This window comes from Procambarus clarkii, chromosome 72 (genome assembly GCF_040958095.1).
Source record: "Procambarus clarkii isolate CNS0578487 chromosome 72, FALCON_Pclarkii_2.0, whole genome shotgun sequence".
In the NCBI taxonomy this organism is placed as follows: Eukaryota; Metazoa; Arthropoda; class Malacostraca; order Decapoda; family Cambaridae; genus Procambarus; species Procambarus clarkii.
Genome location: NC_091221.1, coordinates 1,508,586 through 1,526,763, shown reverse-complemented (window position 1 = coordinate 1,526,763; position 18,178 = coordinate 1,508,586). Strand labels below are relative to the sequence as shown.

Here is an 18,178-nt window from a genome sequence, read left to right as displayed (position 1 = left end):
ATACTGTATGTATAATACACATGAGAGAATGTGCAGTGACTTAATGTCTAACATATTCAGATATTTGAGTAGGGGTACCGAGTGATAACATTGGTACAGTATTTTTACATTTTTGTAAAGCCACTAACATGCATATAGCATTTCTGACTCATCATTTATTAAGCTTAGCAACAGTACAATGTGCTAAATAACAATCCTGGCTCAGCAAATTCTTTTTAATTTTTTATGATACACCACTCAAGTGTATACCAAAGAAATAGAAGGGTTTATGGCAGGCAGGTGGGTGCACTGGGTTTCATAGCTCCATTGTAAGAGTCTGTTATTTTTGGGTGATAAGAGCTTGATACGGGTGCATAATAAAGAAAGAAATTTAATTGAATTGGTGCAAAGTGGCAGACAAATGCATAAAGTGTTCAAGCTGGGATAGAGCATCTAATTATCATCAGAAGCAGTATATAAGTGGCAAAAGGAGCCATCAATCTGAAAAATAATCCATCATATATATATATATATATATATATATATATATATATATATATATATATATATATATATATATATATATATATATATATATATAATATATATATATATATATATATATATATATATATATATATATATATATATATATATATATATATATATATATATATATATATATGGCTACTAGATATATATATATATATGTAGTACCTAGTAGCCAGAACTCCCTTCTCAGCCTACTATGCAAGGCCCGATTTGCCTAATAAGCCAAGTTTTCATGAATTAATACATTTTTTCTAATTTTTTTCCTATGAAATGATAAAGCTACCCATTTCATTATGTATGAGGCCAATTTTTTTTTTATTGGAGTTGAAATTAACGTAGATATATGACCGAACCTAACCAACCCTACCTAACCTAACCTAACCTATCTTTATAGGTTAGGTTAGGTTAGGTAGCCGAAAAAGTTAGGTTAGGTTAGGTTAGGTAGGTTAGGTAGTCGAAAAACAATTAATTCATGAAAACTTGGCTTATTAGGCAAATCGGGCCTTGCATAGTAGGCTGAGAAGTGCATTCTGGCTACTAGGTACGACATATATATATATATATATATATATATATATATATATATATATATATATATATATATATATATATATATATATATATATATATATATATATATATATGTGTATATCACGAAAATAAACACGTGATTAAGAATGTGACAATGTCAGACCACGGAGGAAAAATGAAACAGGAAATTTCCTTAAGTACTTTCGTATATTAAATACATCTTCAGAAGGTCATCACCTTCTGAAGATGTATTTAATATACGAAAGTACTTAAGGAAATTTCCTGTTTCATTTTTCCTCCGTGGTCTGACATTGTCATATATATATATATATATATATATATATATATATATATATATATATATATATATATATGTCGTACCTAATAGCCAGAACGCACTTCTCAGTCTACTATTCAAGGCCCGATTTGCCTAATAAGCCAAGTTTTCATGAATTAATATATTTTCTCTAATTTTTTGCTTATGAAATGATAAAGCTACCCATTTCATTATGTATGAGGTAAATTTTTTTTTATTGGAGTTAAAATTGACGTAGATATATGACCGAACCTAACCAACCCTACCTAACCTAACCTAACCTATCTTTATAGGTTAGGTTAGGTTAGGTAGCCGAAAAAGTTAGGTTAGGTTAGGTTAGGTAGGTTAGGTAGTCGAAAAACAATTAATTCATGAAAACTTGGCTTATTAGGCAAATTGGGCGTTGCATAGTAGGCTGAGAAGTGCGTTCTGGCTACTAGGTACGACATATATATATATATATATATATATATATATATATATATATATATATATATATATATATATATATGTCGTACCTAGTGGCCAGAACTCACTTTTTGGCCTACTATGCATGGCCCGATTTGCCTAATAAGCCAAGTTTTCCTGAATTAATATATTTTTTCTAATTTTTTTCTTATGAAATGATAAAGCTACCCATTTCATTATGTATGAGGTCAATTTTTTTTTATTGGAGTTAAAATTAACGTAGATATATGACCGAACCTAACCAACCCTACCTAACCTAACCTAACCTATCTTTATAGGTTAGGTTTGGTTAGGTAGCCGAAAAAGTTAGGTTAGGTTAGGTTAGGTAGGTTAGGTAGTCGAAAAACAATTAATTCATGAAAACTTGGCTTATTAGGCAAATCGGGCCTTGCATAGTAGGCTGAGAAGTGCGTTCTGGCTACTAGGTACGACATATATATATATATATATATATATATATATATATATATATATATATATGTCGTACCTAGTAGCCAGAACTCACTTCTCAGCCTACTATTCAAGGCCCGATTTGCCTAATAAGCCAAGTTTTCCTGAATTAATATATTTACTATAATTTTTTTCTTATGAAGTGATAAAGCAACCCTTTTCTCTATGTATGAGGTCAATTTTTTTTTATTGGAGTTAAAATTAACGTAGATATATGACCGAACCTAACCAACCCTACCTAACCTAACCTAACCTATATTTATATGTAAGGTTAGGTTAGGTAGCCAAAAAAAGCTAGGTTAGGTTAGGTTAGGTAGGTTAGGTAGACGAAAAAACATTAATTCATGAAAACTTGGCTTATTAGGCAAATCGGGCCTTGAATAGTAGGCTGAGAAGTGCGTTCTGGCTATTAGGTACGACATATATATATATATATATATATATATGTCGTACCTAACAGCCAGAACGCACTTCTCAGCCTACTATGCAAGGCCTGATTTGCCTAATAAGCAAAGTTTTTCTGAATTAATATATTTTCTCTAATTTTTTTCTTATAAAATGATAAAGCTACCCATTTCATTATGTATGAGGTCAATTTTTTTTTATTGGAGTAAAAATTAACGTAGATATATGACCGAACCTAACCAACCCTACCTAACCTAACCTAACCTATCTTTATAGTTTAGGTTAGGTTAGGTAGCAGAAAAAGTTAGGTTCGGTTAGGTTAGGTAGGTTAGGTAGTCGAAAAAACATTAATTTGTGAAAACTTGGCTTATTAGGCAAATCGAGCCTTGCATAGTAGGCTGAGAAGTGCGTTCTGGCTACTAGGTACGACATATATATATATATATATATATATATATATATATATATATATATATATATATATATATATATATATATATATATATATATGTCGTACCTAGTAGCCAGAATGCACTTCTCAGCCTACTATGCAAGGCCCGATTTGCCTAATAAGCCAAGTTTTCATGAATTAATGTTTTTTCCACTACCTAACCTAACGTAACCTAACTTTTTCTGCTACCTAACCGAACCTAACCTATAAAGATAGGTTAGGTTAGGTTAGGTAGGGTTGGTTAGGTTCGGTCATTTATCTACGTTAATTTTAACTCCAATAAAATAAAATTGACCTCATACATAATGAAATGGGTAGATAAATACGTTGATAAATATTAATGTTTTATATTTTATTAAAAATACAGATATATACTTTGTTTCATACGTTAAATGTAACAGTATTTCAGTATATATTATATAAGCATAGTATATATAATTCAGTATATACAATATATAATAAGAGTGTCAGACCACGGAGGAAGAATTGAAACAGGAATTTCCTTTAGTAGTTTCTTATATTAATACATGTTCAGAGCGAACCATTCCTTCTGAAGATGTATTAATATACCCGAAACGCTTTTCCTGCCCGAAACGCTTTGCGTAATAGTGGCTTTAGGCATTGTATGTACTAGCTCCTATCTATAAAGCCAACAAACTTTGTAAAATCTCTTTATGTATGTACCTTTGCCTAAATAAAAATTATTATTATTATTATTATTATTATTATTATTATTATACGAAAGTACTTAGAGCATTCTATTGTGGTTTTAATATTGAACAATTATACATATACGAAACAGACAAATTTGGTGTCCGAAATAGTAAAAATATTAGGACGCCTTAAAAATATTTTTTCTGCCCGAAACGCTGCGCGTACTAGTGGCTTTACAAGAATGTAATTACTGTACTATCCAATGTATTCTCACAAACCCAATGTACCTTCTTGTATATATATAAATAAAAATAAATAAAATAAAAATTAGTGTGCGATGTGATCAATGTAAGGGGGATATTGGGTGTGCCTCGTATCCCCTACAACAACAAGAAGTTCGAGAGCGATGAGGCCGCCACCTACTAGCTTCAGGATGTCGTCGAATCTAAATCAACAATATACTACCGCCGCTACTTTCTCGGAAACGTAAGTACCTGCCGCTTTACTTCTCTCACCCTGCCTAGCCTGGCCTGGCCTGACCTGGCCTAGCCAGACCTGACCAGACCTGACCTGGCCTAGCCTTACCTAGCCTAGTCTGACCTGACCTGGCCTAGCCTTACCCAACACTAATCACCACACGTGACAGCCCAAACGAATCGCAAATAAGTACACGTAACAAGTCATATGCCCGGACACTTTCACCTTGGGGACTGAGTGGTAACTATTGTATAGAAGAGCCGGCTCCCTGAGAGCGGTAAGAGGCTAACGTGTGGTCTTGAAGGAAGTCGATAAAGCAGACAATTTTCAAAAGGAAGGGCAGCATAACGAGCAGACAGGAATGAACAGACAGTCGGTTATCCCATAATGTGTAATACGCCCCTCACAGCATGGGTGGAGTGGGGGGGGGGGTTGTAGCAGGGCACAGTATGGTGATGGTGCGGGTGAAGTACACACCCACTGAATTCCTGCCATCAATAATTGTTTTCATAACCATTAGAACAATGGCATCCCTCCAGCCACCATCCTTCCACTGACCCCCTCCTCTGGTCCTCCACCTCAGACAATAACCCCCCACACCCCCTCTCCCTTCCAGACATCAGCATGTCAAAATCAGTACCATAATGTGTTTAAACTATTTAAACTAAGTCATTGTGTATCTCAAGGTATCTTAATTCATTTGAAAGTGTACATGTGCATTCGTTCATATACTCGCCTAATTGTGCTTGCTGGGGTTGAGCCCTGGCTCTTTAGTTCCACCTCTCAACCGTCAATCAACAGGTGTACAGGTTTCTGAGCCTATTGGGCTCTTATCATATCTACACTTGAACCTATGTATGGAGTCAGCCTCCACCACATCACTTACTAATGCATTCCATTAGATATAATCATATATGATTACACATAATCATAATCATTCTATACACATAATCATATATGTGTACGTCAACGTATACATACATGCGTATATATACCTCAAATTAAAATACTGATAAACGAATGACCATGAACAAATTAATTTATAATTGTAGCATTATATATAATTTTAATAGACTAATTACGTGTTTATACATTTGAATGGTCCAGACAGGTGGCCAGCCTTGGACATATACACTTCTGGTAGGCACAATGACCTCATGTTAGACCCTTGATAGATTATGTGAGAGAGAGAGAGAGCTGGGGCAGGGAGGTGCGTGCCCCAGGGAGATAATCCATGCCCATGCCCCGCCTCGAGGTCAGTTCTCGAGTCACACCAAGAATAACAATCGAGCAAGTTGTCCTGACCAGGATGTGGCATATTAGGGAGGGTTGAGGAATAGGAAGCCTGTCTGATAGGGCTCTTGGCAAGCAGCTCTCCCTCAGTCTACCTATCTATATGGAAGAAATGTATCTAGGCCCTCCTCCCCCTGCCTATTCTCTCTCCCCCACCTTTCTTCCTTCATTTCCTCCCTCCTTCCCTCCCCCTCACTGGTGAGAGAGTAGTTAGAGAACTCGTAGTTCTCACGCTCGTGAAATTGTCTGCGACCCTGGAGGAATAGAGCGGAGGGGGGGGGGTGAAAGTAGATGACAATGGAGGAGTAGAGGGGAGCATTATATGCAGTGAACGTAGGTGTCTATGGAAGAGTACATCATAGAGGAGGGTGAAAGGAAGGTGACGATGGAGGAGGAGAAGGGAGGGGGTGTGAAGGTAGGTGATGATGGAGGAGTAGAGGGGAGGAGGGGGGCAAAGGTAGTTGTCTATGGAAGAGTACATCATAGAGGGGGGTGAAGGTAGGTGGCGATGGAGTAGAGCAAAAGGGGTGGGGGTTGAAAGTAATTCTGAGTTTAATTTTTTACTTATATATAGTGTCACCTCGGCTTATGAATGAATATTTATGAACTTTTCAGGTTACGAGCCTAATTTCTTCGAAAAATTTGAATCGGGTTACAAACTTTGCCTCGGGAAAGGAGTTTGTTGATATACGTATGGGCTGACCTAGCGCGTGGTGGCATGGTGATCGCGCCTCAGTTTACCAGTGTCTCCTGCCTAGTAAGTATCGCGCCTGAATTCTTTGTAAAGCATTACATTTGTTTGGGGATTTTTGGCTATTTGAACATAAAATTTGTTATGATATATCTTGCCATGAGTCCCAAGAAAGCCAGTGGTAAGGTTCAAGCCAAGAAAACACATGTGAGAATGACCATAGAGGAAAAACAAGAGAGCATTCATAAACATCAAAATGGTGCACAGGTTGTTGAACTAGCTAGGCAGTACAACAAATCTATGTCAACAATATGCACTGTACTTGCTAAGAAAAAGGACATTATGAACATTAAAGTGGCAAAAGGCATATCAACAATCCCGAAACAAAGAACACAAACACTTGAGGATGTTAAAAAGTTTTTATTAATTTGGATACACAACAAGGAGTTAGCAGGTGATAGCATTTCAGAGGCCATCATTTGTGAGAAACCAAGGCATTTGCATGAAGACCTTTTAAAGAAAACCCCTGGAACGAGGGGGGGGGGGGAAAGATGAATCAAGTTTGAAAATGTGAAAAGTTTGTGTGACAATAGAGCCTCGTGGAAAACTTTTGCTGTGGTCATTACCTGGTGGAATGCACCCAGGATGGAGTATCAGGGCTATACATCTTTTAAATCATAAAAGTAATAAACATTTCCCATCAACCTTACAAACAATATTAACCTATTTTCATGTATTTCCCCCATGTGCATTTTAACAAAGTTGCTAAATTGCCTTTATCATTCTGTAAAATTTCAATTACAGTACTGTATGTATAATTTTGTTAGTATAAATGGACTGAATATTCTGAAATTGCTATTAATTTTACAATTTCAGATTCAAAGGTGGTCTGGACACCCAATTTGGTCAGACAGGTGAAGAGAGCATTTAGGATAGTTCGAAGAGATGAAGATGGTCGCAATTGTGTTCGAAGAGGCAAACGCCCCCCTTTGCTCCTGACATTATGTTCAACCATTGACCTCTGCACACCTAACACAAGGTAGGTTGAAAACTCCTCCTTCATGTCATTGGTACATTAGCCAGAAACTCAGAGCTCATGTAGGAATATCCCTAAAAAAAAAAAAAAGTGGCCCCAACAATGCATCCTCCAAGTCTGGAGGATGAGCAGGAGCATTGTCGAGAAGCAGGACCTTGAGTGTCAAACTTTTCTCTTGCAGATATTTTTTTATGGCAGGGCAAACCACTCTACATCACAGTTTTTCTGCACATTATATATTTTTTAAAACTCTTGGATTTTCGGAATGATACACGAGCAAGGGTTTAATTTTCAAATCGCCACACAGCACAAGAGTTAGCCTATCCTGACACAAGTTAGCCCAAGTTAGCTTGTGTCCGGGCAGTGACGTCTCCTCTTGGGTAATGTATGTTCTTTTCGGCAATTTTTTCCAGAATAGCCATGTCTCCTCACAATTAAACACTTGTTGTGGAATGTATCCATCAATACAGCACAGTGTACAAAATTTTAATTTTTTACTTATATATAGTGTCACCTCGGCTTACAAATGAATATTTATGAACTTTTCGGGTTACGAGCCTAATTTCTTCGAAAAATTTGAATCGGGTTACAAACTTTGCCTCGGGAAATGAGTTTGTTGATATGCGTATGGGCTGACCTAGCGCGTGGTGGCATGGTGATCGCACCTCAGTTTACCAGTGTCTCCGGCCTAGTAACTATCGCGCCTGAATTCTTTGTAAAGCATTACATTTGTTTTGGGATTTTTGGCTATTTGAACATAAAATTTGTTATTATATATCTTGCCATGAGTCCCAAGAAAGCCAGTGGTAAGGTTCAAGCCAAGAAAACACATGTGAGAATGACCATAGAGGAAAAACAAGAGAGCATTCATAAACATCAAAATGGTGCACAGGTTGTTGAACTAGCTAGGCAGTACAACAAATCTATGTCAACAATATGCACTGTACTTGCTAAGAAAAAGGACATTATGAACATTAAAGTGGCAAAAGGCATATCAACAATCCCGAAACAAAGAACACAAACACTTGAGGATGTTGAAAAGTTTTTATTAATTTGGATACACAACAAAGAGTTAGCAGGTGATAGCATTTCAGAGGCCATCATTTGTGAGAAACCAAGGCATTTGCATGAAGACCTTTTAAAGAAAACCCCTGGAACGAGGGGGAAAAAGATGAATCAAGTTTGAAAATGTGAAAAGTTTGTGTGACAATAGAGCCTCGTGGAAAACTTTTGCTGTGGTCATTACCTGGTGGAATGCACCCAGGATGGAGTATCAGGGCTATACATCTTTTAAATCATAAAAGTAATAAACATTTCCCATCAACCTTACAAACCATATTAACCTATTTTCATGTATTTCCCCCATGTGCATTTTAACAAAGTTGCTAAATTGCCTTTATCATTCTGTAAAATTTCAATTACAGTATACTGTATATAATTTTGTTAGTATAAATGGACTGAATATTCTGAAATCACTATTAATTTTACAATTTCAGATTCAAAGGTGGTCTGGACACCCAATTTGGTCAGACAGATGAAGAGAGCATTTAGGATAGTTCGAAGAGATGAAGATGGTCACAATTGTGTTTGAAGAGGCAAACGTCCCCCTTTGCTCCTGACATTATGTTCAGCCTATTGACCCCTGCACACCTAACACAAGGTAGGTTGAAAACTCCTCCTTCATGTCATTGGTTCATTAGCCAGAAACTTAGGGCCCATGCAGGAATATCCCTAAAAAAAAAAAAGTGGCCCCAACAATGCATCCTTCAAGTCTGGAGGATGAGCAGGAGCATTGTCGAGAAGCAGTTAACTAACTAACTAACTTTAGGTCATGTCCCATACTTCTTGGGGAGCTAATTGACACTGCTCCTCTCTTTACATTCCTCTCTCGTTCTGTCTAAACTCGGTTATGGCCCCGTTTACTCGTCTGCTTCTCCTTCTACCCTTCACCATCCGGACACACTGCAACATACTGGGTTACGGCTCAGCTCTGGTACCTTTCCTTCGACACCTACCCTAAGCCTGTATGTTGAAACTGGCGTCCTGTTTCTACAGGATCGCCATGATCGCTACTGTCTTCTCCACCTTGCACGGTCCTTACAGCACCCTCACTCTTGCTTATGTCATGCCTTGACCTTTACCCATCCTGTGGTTCCTGTTCCCCTTCACCACCTATCTCTTTCTGTACGGTTGTCTCTCTTACAAAATGCTCTTTCAGTTTGTGTTACCAATATTTCCCCTCGTGTCATTCCGTCTTTGCCCCTATGGAGGGGTCCCCGTTCCTAAATTCTGTAAGCCTTGACCCACATGACTAAAACTTTTACCCCCTCCTACAGTTCTAAATCACCTTTTCCTTGAACACTTTTCTTCACACTTGCACTCTATTTCCGTCTTCACCAATGGGTCTTAAGTCTGCAGACGGTGTAGGCTACTCTGTTGTTTTTCCTGACTGCACCTTTGTGTCTCCTGCCTCTGGAGACTAGCATCTTCATGGCAGAACTTTATGCTATTCTCTATGCTCTTCATCAACTCTTTTCTCGCTGTCAATCCTCCTCTGTGTTTGTAGTTGACACTTGCAGTGCCCTCATGGCTCTAGAATCCTTTAATCCAGTCCATCCTTTGGTAGTTGAAATTCAACATTGGCTGTTTCTTATCTCCAGTAGATTTAAGACAGTGGAATTTCGCTGGATTCCCACCCATATTGGTGTGTTCTTAAATGAGCGTGCGGACACTTCTAAGGAAGTTCTTCTTCTTCTAAGGAAGCTATCCGCACCTGTCCCATCTCTCGTAAAGGTATTCCTTATTATGACTTTTACCCAGTTATTCATTTCACCATTCTTGCCCGTTGTCAGGGTTGTTGGTCTTATGTTACTGGTAACAAACTGCGTGCTCTTAAGAGTACAGTGATACCTCGGAATGCGAGTGTCCCTGTATGCGAGGTTTTCGGAAGACGAGCAGTATTTACTCCAAAAATTTGTCTCGGAAGGCGAAGGTTACTTCGGGACGCGAGTTTGTTGATACGCGTACAGGCAGACCTAGCGCGTGGTGTTTCGGCGATCGTCGCCCCTCTGCCCCGCCGCCCCTCAGTTTACCATTGTCTCGCGCTCAGTGACTACCCCCACATCAATTCTTCTCGCGGATTTTCAGTGTTTTGTTGGATTTTTGGTGATTTGTCTATACAATTTGTTATTATATATCTCACCATGGGTCCCAAGAAAGCAAGTGGTAAGGATAAAGGCCAGAAAGCTCATGTGAGGATGACAATAGAGGAGAAACAAGAGATCATTCGGAAGCATGAGAACGGTACACGTGTTGTTGAACTTTGTAGGCAGTACAACAAAGCCACATCAACAATATGCACTATACTTAAGAAGAAAAATAAGATTATGGGTGCTAAAGTGGCAAAAGGAGTAAGAACATTAACGGCACAAAGACCACAAATACTTGAAGAAGTGGAAAAGTTGTTATTAATTTGGATACACGACAAGGAGTTGAGGGGTGATAGTGTTTCGGAGGCCATTATTTGTGAGAAAGCCAGGCTGTTGCACGAAGACCTTCTAAAGAATATCCCTGCAACAAGTGATGCAGATAAGAAAGAGTTTAAGGCAAGCAGGGGCTGGTTTGAAAAATTTAGAAAGAGAAGTGGTATCCATAGTGTTACAAGGTGTTACTCCCCTTCCAAACAGTAACTCCTCTCCTCCTCCCCCCTCCTCACCATCTTCCATACGCCTACAGCACTCGACAGCAAGGTAAGTAATAACTGGAACATAGTTTTGTAGGTTTATTTAGATGAATTAGGTAAATTAGGTATAAAAATTTAGTTTGATGTGGGGTTTTTGGGGTAGTCAGGAACGGATTAATTCATTTCCCTTTATTTCTTATGGGGAAATTAACTTCGGAATGCGAGTTTTCGGAATGCAAGGCGTCTCCAGGAACGGATTAAACTCGTATTCTGAGGTATGCCTGTAGTGTGTTCCCGTGGCCTTCCTCCTACCACCGTAACCGGTGGTGGGAAACGGCTCTGGCGAGGTTGTATATTGGTCATACATGTTTAACTCACGGGCACTTAATGGAGCGCTGCCCTGCTTCTTATTGTCCAAACCGTTGTCTCTACATGTCCTGACTTCCAGGACTTACGTGTCTTGCTTCCCGACCATCCCTCACTGTCAATTGTCCCTCGATAAAATTCTTGGTAAATTCAATACCTTTGATATTGTTCGCCGTATGCGTTTTTGTTCTTGTATTGGCGATGTTAGTGATATTTAGCGCACTATGATTATCCCACACATTTGATGGTTTGATAATTACTGTACTGTACAGTACTTTGGTTTGGAATGTATCAAATAAAGTTGTTTCATGTATTCAAATGTGTGAGAAAATCCACTGATGCTGTGAGATGAAGCGAACCTGTAACAAAGGCATTGCCAGTTGCATACTCTACCACCACTAATGGTAAAAGTCTTACAACTGGATATCTTGTGTGACGGGTTATGGTATCACAGAGAAGCGTCTATCCCAGTTGACATTAGCTTACGAACTGAAGCTTGGCAGCCGGCGCGGTAGGTCTGGAGTTCCCCCCCTCCCCCTCTCGGGGCGGGGAGGGCTGCGCGGACGATCGGCGCGGCAGTAAAGTGTGATGTTTGCTCGTTTGCTTGTTTCCTTGTGATTGTAGAGAGTTTCTACCTCACTGTTCGGTTTTTGTTTTAGTTTTTTACCATGTGGGGTTTGTTTTGTTATGCCTACCTTTCTGGGTGCCTAACCCCGGTCGATGGCAGATAAGGAAAACCCCAACCACAAAGGGGGTTTCCAGGGCCATTGCTTCCTGAAACCTTTCTGAAGGGGCCAGGTTCTGGTACTGGTCCCTGGTAGGTCTGAACTCCTTAGCTAATGTCCCGGTCTAATATAACATACATTAGCCCGATAAGTTCCAGGGAGGCTCCGGGGCTCACCCAGAAAAAGGCGTTTCATTACATTCAATGCTGGGTTTTTTCTGGTTGTCCTCAATGGTTTTCTTTCCTCCCTTCCTTCTAGGGTCTTCTCTGCTCTCTATGTCGACGATCTTACCCTTTGCTGTTGAGGCGATGATTCGCTTCTCCTTCAACAGCGGCTTCAACTTGCGATTGATGCCGTGTCATCTTGGGCCACCGATCATGGCTTCACGTTCTCTATGTCTAAGACTTGTGCTATGGCTTTTACACGGAAGCATGTCGTTCTTTCCCCCTCTTTGTCGCTTTATGGTCATCCCCTTGTGTACAAGGATTCCGCTAAGCTTTTGGGGTTAATTTTTGACACTCGTTTGTCTTGGTCGGCCCATATCTCTTACCTCCGAGTTGAATGCTCTATGACCCTTAGAGCATTCGGTTTTGTCCCATACTTCTTGGGGAGCGGATCGGCACATGCTCCACTCTTCACATTCTTCTCTAGTCCTGTCTAAACTTGATTATGGTTGCCCTGCTAACTTGTCTGCTTCTCCTTCTACTTCTCACCATCTTGATGCTTTGCACCATACTGGGTTGCGTCTCAGCTCTGGTGCCTTTCGTTTGACTCCCGCCTTCAGCTTATATGTTGACACTGGCTTCCTATCTCTCCAAGACTGCCGTGATCACTATTGTCTTTGCTACCTTGCGTGGTCCTTACAACATCCTCAATCTTGCCCCTGTCGTGCTTTGACTTTTACCCCTCTTATAGTTCCTGTTCCTCTTCACCACCTCCCTGTTTCTGTCGAGTTGTCTTCCTTGCACGATTCTCTTTTGGTCCGTATTGCCAATATTTCTCCTCATCTTATACCGTCCTTCCTCCTGTGGAAGGTCCCCCTTCCAAAATTTTGTACATCCCTGACCCACGTCACTAAAGCTTTTACTCCTCCTACAGTTCTGAAATGCCTTTTCCTTGAACACTTTTTCTTTACACTCCCACTCCATTTCCATCTTCACTGATGGGTCTAAGTCTGCAGACAGGTTAGGCTACTCTGTTGTTTTTCATAACCACACTTATATGTGTCACCTACCTTCAGAGACTAGCGTCTTTACTGCAGAACTTTATGCTATTCTCTATGCTCTTCGTCTCCTGCTTTCTCATTGTCAATCTTCCTTTGTGGTTGTAGTTGACTCTCGTAGTGCCCTCATGGTTCTGGAGTCCTTTAATCCAGTCCATCCGGTGGTCGTCGAGATTCAACATTGGCTGTTTCTTATCTCTAGTAAATTTAAGTCAGTAGAGATTTGCTGGGTTCCCAGCCATATTGGGGTGTCTTTAAATGAGCGTGCGGATGCTGCCGTTAAGGAGGCTGTCCGCTCTTGTCCCATCTCCTGTAAAAGTATTCCTTATTCCAACTATTACCCAGTTATTCATTCCTCCATCTTGCCCATTAGCAGGGTTGTCGGTCTTCTGCTGCTGGTAACAAACTGTGTACTCTTAAGAGTAGTGTGTCCCCATGGCCTTCCTCCTACAACCGTAACCGGCAGTGGGAAACGGCTCTGGCAAGGTTGCGTATTGACCATACACACTTAACTCACTGTCACTTAATGGAGCACTGCCCTGCTCCTTATTGTCCAAACTGCATTGTCCCCTCTTACAGTTGTGCATATTTTTGTTGAATGTCCTGTCTTCCAGGATGGTGTGTATCTTGCTTTCCGATCATCCATCGCGGTCACTTGTCCCTCGATAGAATTCTTGGTGAATAGGATGCTTTTGATATCGTTCGCCTTATGCGTTTCTGTTCTCGTATTGGCATCCTTTGGTGATATTTAGCGGCTTCTGATTATTCCGCACATTTGATGGTGCTATATAGCCTTCCCAGCTTGGTGTCTTTTTTTGATAATTACTTACATCTGACTTTTTGAAGACATTGTCTGGATCAACATCCTCCAAATTGTTGAATACTGTACCCTTAAAACTTTGAACGAGATTAGGCCTGTCATGCCTGATTTGCAATGTTGCCAACCCTGAGGCCCTCAATCGTTCCTAATGAGAGAGTTGACTTAGTTGTAGAATGATGTCTGCTGCTCAGTGTTGTATTTTTTCCAAAGCAGCTATATCCTTCTGAAGATGTCTCCATGTTTAGATACAGTAATCCAAGTGGGGGTGCACCAGAGACATATACAATTGAAACACTGCCTTCTTTTCCTTGAAGTCAAAGGAACTCTTGATTATTCCTAGGGTTTGGTTAGCTTTTTTGACCACTGCTGCTACCTGTCATGCCACTTTCAGTGAATGGTGGATTTTGACTCTGTTCTTTTCTTCATCAATCTGCTGCAAGGTAATGTTATTAATTTGGAAGTGGTGTCATACGTTATGCCCCACATGCAAGGTCTTGCATTTTTCAATATTAAAGTGCATTTCCTAGTCTTCTGACCATTTGTGGAGTTCATGTAATGAACTCTTCATAAAGCTTCAGTATCATTTTCACTTTCCACTTTACCATAAATCTCAGTGTCTTCAAAAAATTTTTTGACTTGGTTTGTAATATTCACATCTGCCATCAATACAGAACTTTGATATCCCACTCACCACATTTCTCAATTCAGATTCATTCCCATTTAGTGTGTCTGCTATTTGTTTTAACCATTGATTTATCTATGGAGGTCGAGGGAGGGGGAAGACGTACCGTGCGCGCTCCGTTAAAATCGTGTCATTAACCGGGATTTTTAGGACTACTGCCGTGGATTACTGATTACAGACATAACAAAGTGCATAGTGGCCCGCTGGAAAATTGAAAATAGTCATTAACAATAGAACTTTGTGCTAAATAGAGAATAAACGGGAGACACGTGTGAGCCAGTGAACGAGGCTTTGTGTACATGCGTGTATTAGGAAAAAAATAGTGAACGGTGATTCGTGGAACAGTGAAGTGGAACGGGTATCACAACAACATATAAGTTGGAAGTGAAGGAAAATCGTGCATAGACTATTATAAATATAGAATACTAGAAATATAGAATAGTGGCAAGAGGCGGCATCAGTGGTTATAAATCGGGTAACTGGAAACTGGTGACATCAACCTGGGACAACAAGAGGTCACCTGTATTCACCGGGGACCAGCTTCGCTACCCTACGCTAAGTACCTGCCATAAAGTCTGAACAAAATAACATACATAATATTACTAATATACGGTATACATATAATATTATAAATATTAAACATATAAATATATATACATATAATTTTATAAAGAGTTAAAAGGACTGACATCAACAAGTGATCCATACAGTGACTCTCAAATACAACACAATACACCAGACAATGGAGAGGTGTGGCGAGTGTTCGGAAGTACTGGGAAAACGAAATGCAGGCGTAACGTGCTGCATCTGTAACATAAGATTCCACCTGGGCTGTACAGAATTAGCTCCAGGATGCATAAAAAGGCAAGGAATTTACTGGGTTTGCAAAGATGACAGATTAATGTTAGAGAACATAACTAAACTGATGAAAAACATTCCCGAGTCACAGAGATTATCATTCACAGACAAGTTACCAGTGATATATGCGGACTGGGAAAAGTCAACATTGGATAACGACCAAAACTCAGGAACAGATAGTTTAGAGAACTGCAGCAGTAATGTGGAGGAAGAGGGTATTGTGGTACAAAATAACAGCAATATTACAGAGCCAGATAATATAAACAATGAGAGCAACAGTGAGACAGAGTGCATAGATGAAGGAATTGGGACGAAAAATGGAGATGGCTCCAATAAAGAGGTAGACAAGACAGTCACAGATATAAATACCTTGAAAAACGCAAAACCGGAACACATTTGCAAATTCTACGCTAAAGGAATATGCAAATATGGAAAATTAGGAGCAAAATGCCATTTTCTGCATCCTCAAAAATGCAGGAACATGTTGGCGAGGGGTACATGCCGTTTTGGAACAGGGTGTAGATACTTCCACCCTAAATTATGTCAATTTTCAATTAGGGACAAAAAATGCTACAATCTTCAGTGTCCGGAATTCAATGTGAGAGGTACAGAGCGTTATAGACGGGAAGATCAATATGACACTACTGGAAATTTTTTAGAGGAAGGCAGAAACAGAGTAGTAAATATAAGAGAGAGGAACAGTCAGATGGAACCACTACAGGATTACAGAGGGGAACGGAGATACCCACAAGACTGGAATTCAAATTACCAACAAGCACGCAGGTACTACACCAGACAACACCCGTCCTACTACCAAAACTGGACGAATCACTTCCAAAACGACACACCCTGGACGCAAACACAGTGGCCTCCTTATCAGAGCCTCAGATATTAACACCAAGTAAGGCTTCCAGCACTTCCACTAACACGATAACATCATTTATATTTGCCAACATCCAGGGTATAAAAACACGCAAAACCAACAAAGTTCAATTTATAGATGGTCTCCTTCATGAGGCAAATGCAGTGTTTGCAGCCCTAACAGAAACCCACACAAAGGACTACCATGATGGTGAAATATGGATCTCAGAGTACAATCTTTTCAGATGTGATAGGAAACACCGGCTTCAGGGTGGGGTCAGCCTCTACATCAAAGACACACTCATCTGTACTGAGCTGCTAAACACCTCAAATGATATGGTGGAAGTGCTGATAATCAAAATAGAGATTCTAAATGTAGTTATTGTCCTTGTATATAAGTCACCGGAGGCAAACCCTCAGCAGTTTAAAGACCAACTAATGAAAATAGAACACTGCTTGGAAAACCTCACAAATCCAGCTCCGAACATCATCCTGCTTGGGGACTTCAACCTACGGCACCTGAAATGGAAGCACCTGGCTAATACAGTAATATCAGAAAGAATACCAGGAAGTAGCCTAAATGAACAGGCACATGCAAATGACCTGCTACGGATGTGCGACAGGTTTGCCTTAAACCAGCAAATAGTAGAACCAACTAGGAAGGAGAACACGCTGGACCTCATTTTCACTAATAATGATGAATTGATCAGGAACATAATGATTACAAATACCTGTTACTCAGATCACAACTTAATTGAAGTTATGACAACCATGGGGAGTAGACCTTCAAAACCAGTCCAGATTCCCGGTGGAGGAGATTTCAGCAAATTCAACTTCAATAATAAACAGATAAACTGGGAGCGAATAAACCAGGACTTGACAGAAATAAACTGGGAAGAACAGCTAGGAAATGCAAACCTGAACCAGTGCCTGGAAAAAATAAGCTCAGTAGCACTAGAAATATGTTCAAACCGCATACCTCTAAGAAAAAAGAGGAAGAGATGCAGATTGGAACGGGAACGTCGTTCCCTATATAGGTGAAGAAAACGAATCGCGGAACAACTTGAGAGTCGCACCCTATCTCAAGAACGGCGAAGAAGGTTAGGTAGAGAAATAGAAACAATTGAACGGAAGCTACAAGAATCATACAGAACCCAGGAGAGGCAAAGAGAGCAAAAGGCCATCAGTGAAATAGAAAGAAATCCGAAATATTTTTTCTCCTATGCAAAATCAAGATCAAAAACCACATCTAGTATCGGGCCCCTGCGAAAGGGAGATGGAACTTTCACCGATGACAACAAAGAAATGAGCGAGCTACTGAGGACGCAGTACGACTCTGTTTTCAGCGAGCCATTAAACACACTAAAGATTGATAACCCAAATGAATTTTTCATGGATACGATACCAACATCAAATCATATATCAGACGTCACCCTATCCCCACTGGATTTTGAAGAAGCCATAAACAGTATGCCTATGCACTCTGCACCAGGCCCGGATTCTTGGAACTCCATATTCATAAAGAACTGTAAAAACCACTATCGCAGGCCCTCCACATTCTGTGGAGACAAAGCCTAGATACTGGCGTTATTCCTGATATACTAAAAACAGCAGAGATAGCACCACTTCATAAAGGAGGAAATAAGGCAGAGGCAAAAA

At 39.8% G+C, this 18,178-nt stretch overlaps 1 long non-coding RNA gene across 1 annotated transcript in view; it reads left to right on the top strand.

Moving 5' to 3' along the window:
* The first annotated feature begins 4,126 nt into the window (after positions 1–4,126).
* The window catches only part of LOC123773773 (uncharacterized), a 47,985-nt gene continuing 33,933 nt past the window's right edge, over positions 4,127–18,178 (top strand). Inside the window, exons 1-3 of the long non-coding RNA XR_006774874.2 lie at positions 4,127–4,292; positions 7,144–7,306; positions 8,800–8,963. This is a non-coding gene — a long non-coding RNA (uncharacterized lncRNA). The remainder of the gene's footprint in view (positions 4,293–7,143; positions 7,307–8,799; positions 8,964–18,178) is intronic.